Source organism: Anomaloglossus baeobatrachus, chromosome 3 (assembly GCF_048569485.1).
Source record: "Anomaloglossus baeobatrachus isolate aAnoBae1 chromosome 3, aAnoBae1.hap1, whole genome shotgun sequence".
Classification (NCBI taxonomy): Eukaryota; Metazoa; Chordata; class Amphibia; order Anura; family Aromobatidae; genus Anomaloglossus; species Anomaloglossus baeobatrachus.
In genome coordinates, this window is record NC_134355.1 from 462157792 (window position 1) to 462169241 (window position 11450).

The following is an 11450-nucleotide window of genomic DNA, read 5'->3' on the forward strand; positions in this document are numbered from 1 at the left end:
TACAGTCAAATATCAGTACCCTTTGCCTCGGATGTCTGATCTGTTCTCTAGAGTGCAGAGTGCCAAATGGTTTACGAAACTGGATCTCAAGGGTGCGTGTAATCTCATCCGTATTAAGGAGGGTGATAAATGGAAGACGACTTTTAATACTCCTGAGGGGCATTTTGAGTACCTAGTGATGCCTTTTGGGCTCACTTATGCACCCTCCGTCTTCCAGGCCTTCATGAATGATATTTTTCGGGACCTTATTGGTAAATTTTTGATTGTGTATTTGGATGACATCTTGATTTTTTCTGATGATTGGGACTCTCATGTGGGGCAAGTACGGGAGGTTTTTCAGATACTTAAGGATAATGCACTGTACGTTAAGGGGTCAAAGTGCCTCTTTGGGGTGCAAAGGATTTCCTTTTTGGGCTTCATCCTGTCTCCCTCCGCTATTGAAATGGACCCGGTTAAGGTTCAGGCTATTTACGACTGGGTGCAACCGACTTCTCTAAAATCCCTGCAGCGGTTTTTGGGGTTTGCTAATTTTTACCGTAAATTTATAGCCAATTTTTCTGCCATTGTCAAACCTTTGACAGATTTGACAAAGAAGGGAGCTGATGCTGAGCATTGGACCCCTGAGGCTATTGTGGCCTTCCAGGAGCTTAAAAGGCGATTCACTTCTGCCCCAGTTCTGCAGCAATCTGATGTGTCTCGCCCATTTCAAGTTGAGATCGATGCCTCAGAGATCGGAGCAGGTGCTGTTCTGTCTCAACGAGACGCTACTTCGGGTAAACTTAAGCCCTGTGCCTTTTTCTCTCGGAAGTTTGCTCCTTCTGAATGGAATTATGATGTGGGGAACCGGGAATTATTGGCTATGAAGTGGGCATTTGAAGAGTGGAGGCATTGGTTGGAGGGGGCTAGGCATCAAGTGGTGGTGCTTACGGACCACAAGAATCTCATCTATCTGGAATCGGCCAAGAGGTTGAATCCTCGGCAGGCCAGGTGGGCTTTGTTTTTTACCCGGTTTAATTTTGTGGTCTCTTTTTTGCCGGGCACCAAGAATGTTAAGGCCGATGCCCTTTCCATGAGTTTCTGCGCTGACTCTTTGGAGGTTGTCGAACCGTCTACTATCCTGAATGATGGTGTAGTTTTCTCGGCTATTTCGCCTGATCTGCGGTTGGCACTGGCGGAATTTCAGGGGAATAAACCTGAGAGATGTCCTACAGGGAAACTGTTTGTCCCAGACCAATGGAGAGACAGAGTTGTCTCTGAGGTTCATTGCTCTGTTTTGGCGGGTCATCCTGGCATTTTTGGTACTCGGGATCTTGTGAGACACTCTTTTTGGTGGCCTTCCTTGTCCCGAGATGTCCGTCATTTTGTGCAGTCGTGTGGAGTTTGTTCTAGGTCCAAGCCCTGTTGTTCACGTTCTAGTGGGCTATTATTGCCTTTGCCTGTACCTAAGAAACCTTGGACGCACATCTCTATGGATTTTATTTCAGAGCTTCCCGTCTCTCAGAAAATGACTGTGATTTGGGTGATCTGTGACAGATTCTCCAAGATGGTCCACTTGGTTCCCCTATCTAAGTTGCCGTCTTCATCAGAGTTGGTGCCTTTGTTTTTGCAACATGTTGTCCGTTTGCATGGTATTCCCGAAAACATTGTTTCTGACAGAGGGGTGCAGTTTGTATCCAGGTTTTGGAGGATTTTTTGCTCCAAATTGGGTGTTCAGCTGTCTTTCTCCTCGGCGTTTCATCCCCAGACAAACGGTCAGACTGAAAGGGCTAACCAGACCCTGAAGACCTATTTACGGTGTTTTGTTTCTGCGGATCAGGATGACTGGGTTTCGTTTTTGCCTTTGGCTGAATTTGCCCTTAACAATAGAGCTAGCTCTACCACGTTGGTGTCCCCCTTTTTCTGCAATTTGGGTATCACCCTAGGTTCCTCTCAGGGCAGCTTGAGATGTCTGACTGTCCGGGGGTGGATTCGGTGGTCGACAGAATGCAGCAGATTTGGGGGCAGGTAGTGGATAAATTGTTTCAGTCCCAAGAAACTGCCCAAAAGTTTGCCAACCGGCGTCGGACTGTTGGTCCCCGGTTTAAAGTAGGGGACATGGTGTGGTTGTCCTCTAAAAATATTCCTATGAGAGTTCCGTCTCCTAAATTTAAGCCCAGATTTATTGGACCTTATAAGATTTCGGAGATTATTAATCCTGTATCTTTCCGTTTGACTCTTCCTGCGTCATTTAAGATTCACAATGTCTTCCATAAGTCCTTGTTGAAGAAACATGTGGATCCGGCAGTTCCTGCAGCAGCGCCTCCTGACCCTGTTTTGGTACAAGGGGAACTGGAGTATGAGGTCGAAAAAATTCTGGATTCCCGTCGCAGTAGGCGTCAGCTTCAGTACCTTGTGAAATGGAAGGGTTATGGGCAGGAGGATAACTCTTGGGTTGTGGCTTCTGACATTCATGCGGACAGGTTGGTTCGCGCCTTCCTTCATGCTCATCCCGAGCGACCCGGTGGAGTGGGTGAGGGTTCGGTGACCCCTCCTCAAGGGGGGGGGTACTGTTGTGAATGTTAGTTATGTCTTGGCTGCTGGGAGGCTCCCTCTGGTGGCCAGGAAGGGTTTGGACAGAGACCAGGTGGGTTGTGCAGTGGGTGTTTCCTTTCCTAACTCTCTGCTTATTTAAGTCCTGGTCTGATTGCAGGCTGTTGCCGGATGTCAGTTGTACTTTGTATTTTCAGCCTGCTTAATCCTGCTCTACACCACATCTTCCCCAGATAAGTGCTTGCTCTTTATTTATTGTCTGGTTCTTTTGTTTATCTGGGTTTGTCATTTGTTGTGGTTGGTTTCAGTTTATTTCCTTCCAGGGATTTTTCCCCTCAGGGGATTGTTGAGGAACTCCCTGCAGTTCTGTGTGGAGTTTAGCTCCTTTGGGTCCATGTGTTTATGGCTTGTTGAATTTGTTATAATTCTTGTTTTCTGTTCATTGGTATGACAAGGGCACCTGGTATAGGTGTGAGTTCAGATCAAGCGATCTGAGGGCCTTTTTGTACTATCAGGAAGTTGGTATTTTGTAGGGTTTTTCTCTGGCTACCATCAGTTCCTTTCCTGTACTTTCCTATTTTAGTCAGCGGGGGCCTCACCTTTTGCTAATCCTGTCATCTACCTGTGTATTGTGTTTTTCCTATATCACCGCAGTCTTTGAATGTGGGGGGCTTGCTATTCTTGTCTATTTTCTGAGGCAGAGAGTTATTCATCTTTCCTACCTTTAGGATAGCTAGTTCTCCGGATGGGTTCGCGGTGCACAGGATGTTAGTTCACCCCTCGGCTACTTCTAGTTGTGTTGGTTAGTAAGGGGATGGCGGCCAGCTTAGTTGCCAATGCTCTTGTCACCTTTTTGCCAATGATTTGTGGTGGTCTTCCATGGTTCCGGATCATAACACCATCCCCCATGCTGCGCACCCCCCATCGTGCTCCATCCCCCATGCTGCACCAGCAACAGCCTCTCTGCCCCCAGCATCAGCCTCTCTGCCCCCAGCATCAGCCTCTCTCCTCCCAGCATCAGCCTCTCTCCTCCCAGCATCAGCCTCTCTCCTCCCAGCCTCAGCCTCCCCCACAGCATCAGCCTCTCTTCTCTCAGCTTCCCCCCTCCCAGCCTCCCTCCTCCCAGCCTCCCTCAGCATCAGCCTCCCCCTCCCAGCCTCCCCCAGCATCAGCCTCTCTCCTCCCAGCCTCCCCCGGCATCAGCCTCTCTCCTCCCAGCCTCCCCCGGCATCAGCCTCTCTCCTCCCAGCCTCCTCCAGCATCAGCCTCTCTCCTCCCAGCCTCCCCCAGCATCAGCCTCCCCCTCCCAGCCTCCCCCAGCATCAGCCTCTCTACTCCCAGCCTCTCTCCTCCCAGCCTCCCCCAGCATCAACCTCTCTCCTCCCAGCCTCCTCCAGCATCAGCCTACACCCTCCCAGCATCAGCCTACCCCAGCATCAGCCTACCCCAGCATCAGCCTCTCTACTCCCAGCCTCCCCCAGCACGCCGTGCTGCTCTGCCAACACTCACAGATCCGATCGCATACACACACACACACACACACACCAGAACCCACTCACACACATCCGATCGCATACACTCACACACACACTGACTATATCGCACATACGCGCTCACACTCACAACATCCGGAGATACCACATGCTTCTGGCCATGTGATGCTCCGGCAGGTCCTGGAAGGTCACTGCACAGTATCGCCGCCGAGAAGCAAGCGATATCCCAGGATGTTGTGTGTGAATGCGATGTGATGTGTGTGTGAGAGTGAGTGTGATCTGATGTGTGTGTGCGTGTGTGTATGTTCCGCCGCTGCAGGACCTTGATGCGCTGGTAACTATGCTACCATGGTTACCAGCGTATCCCGTCCCCCGCTCGCACGGGAGCCCACACCAGCATACGGCGGCAACCCCAGCAATGCGAGGGTATGTGTCGGCTGGGTTGGCGGCGTACGCTGATATGGGCTCCCGGGGGTACAGTACTCACCTGGGAGTCGTGGCAACGTGTCGGTTCGGGGAATGCGTGCGGGGGGCGGGGCCAGAGCGAGCGTGCATTGCGTGAGGGGGGCGGGGTGTGGCCGAGTTGCCAATGCGTGCAGGGTGCCGGGGCGAGAGGCCAATCCGTGTGGGGGGCGGAGCCTGGGCGAGCAGCCGGCCAATCCGTGTGGGGGCGGAGCCTGGGCGAGCGGCCAATCCGTGCGGGGGGCGGGGCCATGGCGAGCCCAGCGGCCAATCAGCTTTGTGTCACCGTAAGGACACAATTTTGGAGCAAGACAGACAGACAGACAGACAGACAGACAGAATAAGGCAATTATATATATAGATTTTAGAATGCTTTATATAAGGGCTCACTGGTGGTAGCCACAGCTTATAGTCGCCAAATCTGGTGACAAGTTCCCTTTAAGCAACATATTCGTTTTGAACACCACAAAATTGAGTTTGACTGTTTTAATCTCTGAACAAATTTCGGCTATAGAACAGTGTAATCGGACAGTCTGAAACACCTCTAATAATGACAGCAATGTTTACTAGCAAATAATACTTAACTTTGATCTGGAAGTGACCAGGCAATAACATACAAGTGCATCTCAATAAATTAGAATATCAAAAAGATAATTTATTTCAGTAACTCAATACAAAAAGGGAAACGCATATATTATAAAGACTCCTTACACACAGTGTGATCTATTTCAAGTGTTGATTTCTGTTAATGTTGATGATTATGGCTAAAGGCTGCTTTACACGCAGCGACATCGCTAGCGATGTCGCTCATGAAAGCACCCGCCCCCGTCGTTTGTGCATCACGGTCAAATCGCTGCCCGTGGCGCACAATATCGCTAGTACCTGTCACACATACATACCTTCCTAACGACGTCGCTGTGGCCGGCGAACAGCCTCTTTTCTAAGGGGGCGGTTCGTGTGGCGTCACACAGCAGGCATCCAATTGAAGCAGAGGGGCGGAGAGCAGCTGCATGAAAGTCACGCCCACCTCATTGCCGGAGGATGCAGGTACGGTGTTGTTCGTCGTTCCTGGGGTGTCACACGTAGCGATGTGTGCTGCCTCAGGAACGACGAACAACCTGCATCCAGCACCAGCAACGATTTTTTGTAAATAAATGTGTCAACGATCAACGATTAGGTGAGTATTTTTGATCGTTAACACTCGCTCATAGGTGTCACACGCAACAACGTCGCTAACAACGCTGGATGTGCGTCACGAATTACGTGACCCAGACGACATATTGTTAGCGATATTGTTGTGTGTAAAGCCCCCTTTACAGCCACTGAAAACCCAAAAGTCATTATCTCAGAAAATTAGATTATATAAGATTTTCATGGGGTTACGTCAGGCAAGTTTTCTGGCCAAACACAGTAATACTGTGGTTATTAAACCAGGTATTGGTACTTTTGGCAGTGTGGACAGGTGCCAAGTCCTGCTAGAAAATGAAATTTCTATCTCCAAAAAACTTGTCGGCAGAGGGAAGCATGAAGTGCTCCAAAATTTCCTGGTAGACGGTTGTGTTGACTTTGGTCTTGATAAAATACAGTGGACCTACACCAGCAGATGACATAGCTCCCCAAACCAATCACTGATTGTGGAAACTTCACACTAGACCTCAACCAGCTTGGATTGTGGCATCTCCACTCTTCCTCCAGACTCTGGGACCTTGATTTTAAAATCAAATGCAAAATTTACTTTCATCTGAAAACAACACCTCGGAAAACTGAGCAACAGTCCAGTTCTTCTTCTTGGCCCAGGTAAGACGCTTCTGGCGTTTTCTATTGGTCATGAATGGCTTGACACAAGGAATGCGACATTTCTAGCCCATGTCCTGGATACAGCTGTATGTGGTGGCTCTTAAAGCACTGAATGAAATCCCCCAAATTTGTGAATGGCCTTTTCTTAACAATCCTATCAAGGCTGCGGTTATCCCGGTTGCTTGTGCAACTTTTTTTACCACATTTTTTACTTCCACTCAACTTACCATTAAAATGCTTGGATACAGCACTCTGAACAGCCAGCGTCTTTAGCAATGACCTTGTCAGTGACTGCTTTCTGGATATATATCAAGACAGCAGTCTTCCCCACAATTGTGTAGCCTACTGAACCAGACTAAAGGGTGCTTTACACACTGCGACATCGCTAGCGATCTCGTTAGTGATGTGACACGCCAGATCGCAGATAAGATTTGCCGAGATCGCACATAGGTCATTTTTTGTAGCGCCGGTCACATGTGCGATCTCGGCAAATCGTATGTGCGATCTGGCGTGTTACATTGCTAACGAGATCGCTAGCGATGTCGCAGCATGTAAAGCACCCTTAAGGGACCATTTTAAATGCTTAGGAAACCTTTGCAGGTGTTTTGTGGTAATTCTAGTTTTCTGAGATAATGACTTTTGGATTTTCATTGGCTGTAAGCCAGAATCAACAACATTAACAGAAATAAACACTTGAAATAGATGACTGTGTGTAATGACTCTATATAATACATGCATTTCCCTTTTTGAATTGAATTACTGAAATAAAATAACTTTTTGAGGATATTCTAATTTATTGAGATGCACTTGTATGTTGGCCCATAGTAGAATAAAATAAACCATCTGTGAAGTCTGTAAAACCACTAAGCTCTTGCAGAAAACACCAGCTCTATGTTGAGTCCTGCGCACAGGTGAAGGCATGCCCAAAGGAAACCTGTAATGGAAGCATTATTCAGATGGAGGAGACCGTAACAAAAAGATCTAAGAAATATGTCAATTATATGTTATCTTACCAGGGAAGACCGTCAGAAGGTAAAAACGAAATGTACTGGATATGTAAAATTCGCATGAAAGAAAATAATGCATAAACTGAATATATGTATATTTGTTCTAACATAAATGACACAAATTATCAATTTAACGTGCACCAATTACATGTCATATATAATTAAAACCAAACATTGGGACATTCAGATCTAGACCAGGTCTGAAATGGCCTCCTGTACATAAAAAGCAGAACATCCAGACATTTCTGTACCGGGAACTCAATGTACAGACAGACCTAAATCATGCAGCGTCACATACACCCCAGGTACACAGCATAAGAGATATACAATATGTTGCAAGCTTTAAATAGTTTCCTACATACTAGGACATTCAGGACTTGCATCTAGTTATGTGTTATCTTGGGTGGCACAATAGGAAACCTTAATTCACACAAATATTTTTGGTTATTGCAAACGTTCTTTATGTAGCTCACACAAGCAGGTATTAAACTGTTGTAACCAAAGCTACCAAAAGTCTTAAAAGGGTTGTCTGGCCATATAATGTTGATAACCTATCTTTACGTTTTCGACATTGGACAACCCCATCAATCAGCAGTTAGCCATGTTTAACTTCTAATGGCTGCTGCTGAGAACTTACTTAGTTCTTAATTAAGAGAATAGAGTTGATCTGCTGTTCTCGGAGGCAGTCGCTGCACAATGAATGGAGAGGTTTTGCTCAATTTTCTTCAATTTTCAAACTTGGCCACCTCCAGAGGTAAAAACAGCCGATTGTTGGGAGTCCAATGTGTCAGATCCCATAGAGATGATTTTATAGGTCCTTAATATTACAGTGCCTTGCGAAAGTATTCGGCCCCCTCGATTTTTTTCAACCTTTTCCCACATTTCAGGCTTCCAACATAAAGATAAAAATTTAAATTTTATGGTGAAGAATCAACAACTAGTGGGACACAATTGTGAAGTTGAACAAAACTTTTTAAAAAAATTAAAAACTGAAAATTGGGCGTGCAATATTATTCGGCCCCTTTACTTTCCATGCAGCAAACTCGCTCCACAAGTTCATTCAGGATCTCTGAATGATCCAATGTTGTCCTAAATGACTGATAACTATAAGGGTACTTTCACACTTGCGTTCAGCGGAGTCCGTCACTATGGAGAATAGCGCAATCCGTTAAGGCACTGCGCTATTCTCCATAGACTTGTATGGATGAAGCACTGTAACGCAAGTGTCAACGTTGCATCCGACGCAGCGACGCAGCATGTAACTTTTTTTGAGCAGCGGAATCCTTTGGATTTCACTGCGCATGCTCTCTCTGGCTCCCTCCACCCGTAACCAGGGTACACATCGGGTAACCAAGGAACCCTGGTTACGTGTGCCGGGAGCCCGACACTTCCCCGCTCGGCTCCGCCTCCTCCCGCACTCCGTATGTGTACACACACAATCGCACACACACACACACACTCGCGCACACACACACTCGCACACACACCTGTCCCCCAGCGATGCAGTCCCCGCGGCACTGACGTCCTCAGCCATTGCCCCGCTCGGCTCCACCCACTTCGCAATCCGCCCCCCGCACACATTGTCAGCTGATGATCAGCTGATCACCCGGCGGCCGGCTACTGTGAGTGATAAGCTGATCACCCGGCGGCCGGCTACTGTGAGTTATCGGCTGATCACCCTGCGGCCAACTACTGTGAGTGATCAGCTGATCGTTCACAATGGTCTGCCGATGGTAAAACTGTAAAAAACCCAAAACTGATTGCGTTGTTTTGCAGCATCCGTTCCGCCACTATATGCAACTCATCCGTTGCATCCGTCACACAACGCAATGCAACGGATACCGTTCAACGCAAGTGTGAAAGTAGCCTAAGCCACCTGTGTGTAATCAAGTCTCCGTATAAATGCACCTGCTCTGTGATAGTCTCAGGGTTCTGTTTAAAGCACATAGAGCATCATGAAGACCAAGGAAGACAACAGGCAGGTCCATGATACTGTTGTGGAGAAGTTTAAAACCGAATTTGGTTACAAAAAGATTTCCAAAACTTTAAACATCCCAAGGAGCACTATGCAAGTGATCATTCAAATGGAAGGAGTATCATACCACTGCAAATCTACCAAGACCCGGCCGTCCCTCAAAACTTTCATCTGAAACAAGGAGAAGACTGATCAGAGATGCAGCCAAGAGGCCCATGATCACTCTGGATGAACTGCAGAGATTGAGCTGAGGTGTTAGAGTTTGTCCATAGGACAACAGTCAGTTGTACACTGCAGAAATATGGCCTTTATGTAACAGTGGCAAGAAGAAAGCCATTTCTCAAAGATATCCATAAAAAGTGTTGTTTAAAGTTTGCCACAAGCCACCTGGGACACACACCAAACATGTGGAAGAAGGTGCTCTGATCAGATGAAACCAAAATCGAACTATTTGGGCAAAATGTCAAACGATATAATTGGCGTAAAAGCAACACAGCTCATCACCTTGAACACACCATCCCCACTGTCAAACATGGTGGTGGCAGCATTATGGTTTGGGCCTGCTTTTCTTCAGCAGGGACAAGGAAGATGGGTAAAATTGATGGGAAGATGGATGGAGCCAAATACAGGACCATTCTTGAAGAAAACCTGTTGGAGTCTGCAAAAGACCTGAGACTGGGACGGAGATTTTTCTTCCAACAAGACAATGATCCCACACAAAGCAAAATCTACAATGGAATGGTTCACAAATAAACGTATCCAGGTGGTAGAATGGCCAAGTCAAAGTCCCGACCTGAATCCAATCGAGAATCTATGGAAAGAGCTGAAAACTGCTGTTCACAAACGCTCTCCATCCAACCTCACTCAGCTCGAGCTGTTTGCAAAGGAAGAATGGGCAAGAATTTCAGTCTCTCGATGTGCAAAACTGATAGACACATACCCCAAGCTACTTGCAGCTGTAATCACAGCAAAAGGTGGCGCTACAAAGTATTCGCTTAAAGGAGCCAAATAATATTGCACGCCCCAATTTTCAGTTTATTATTTTTTTAAAAAGTTTAAAATAAGCAATAAATATCGTTCAACTTCACAATTGTGTCCCATTTGTTGTTGATTTTTCAACATAACATTAACATTTTTATCTCTATGTTTGAAGCCTGAAATGTGGGAAAAGGTTGAAAAAAATCAAGGGGGCCGAATACTTTCGCAAGGAACTGTATATGCTCAGCCAACCCCCTTATGTTTTTTCATATCTGTAATGTGGTTTCACTAGTATCATATATAGGTGTAAATTAATACCTCCATCTCTCTGAAAGTCCAACAGACCCCTTTACAGTCAATAGGGTCTATTCGGCACCATTTATGTCTGCACTGCCATTACTTCCTTTGACAGAACAAAAACAGCAGAAATAAAGAACGTACTGTACATGCGAACAGAGCCTTAAGTAGGTTTTGCAACATATGCAAATAAAAAGCAGACAAATTGTTTTTGTATTTATTTTTTTACAAATACTTCCACAGCTCATTTAGGAATTCACACAAAATGTCAGAATATCTGAATTAAATACATAGGAATTAAAGATCCATTTAAACACCGTTCTGATTTTTTTAATAAAATCAGGACAGATATCCATTTCAAGATGTTTTATAAACATTTACTGTACTTGATTTACAAAATTTTCAGCATTTGTTCTCAGTCAGGGCTCACTAAACAACTTATACCTAAATTGCCCTACAGTATTTAATACAGGGGTATCAATGAAAAAAATAAATAAATAATGCAGTATGAGTGTATTTTACCATAGGACTCAGTGGGCTATGTAAACACCCCCCCCCCCCAAAAAGAAAACCCTGTATGTCTATACAGTGGCAAACATCGGAGCCCATCGCAAAAATGCTATTTATATGTGCGAAAGTGGTGCCCATTTTAAACCTCTGAACCAAACATGTAGTGGATATTTCCCCTATGGATTTGAATGCAACTGCCCATTGACCATAAATTTAATTGTATCCATCACCAAAAAGTCTACCTCCACTGAAGTACCAAAATATACAAAATTAATTTAGTATTCTAAAATTCTAGGGTTATTTCTGCTCAGGCTGTAAAACAGGCACCTAACAGACCACCCCTCTGATACTGGCTATTTAGATTCTGCAGTAAATATTGACTACACCATCTCAGTGGTTTAC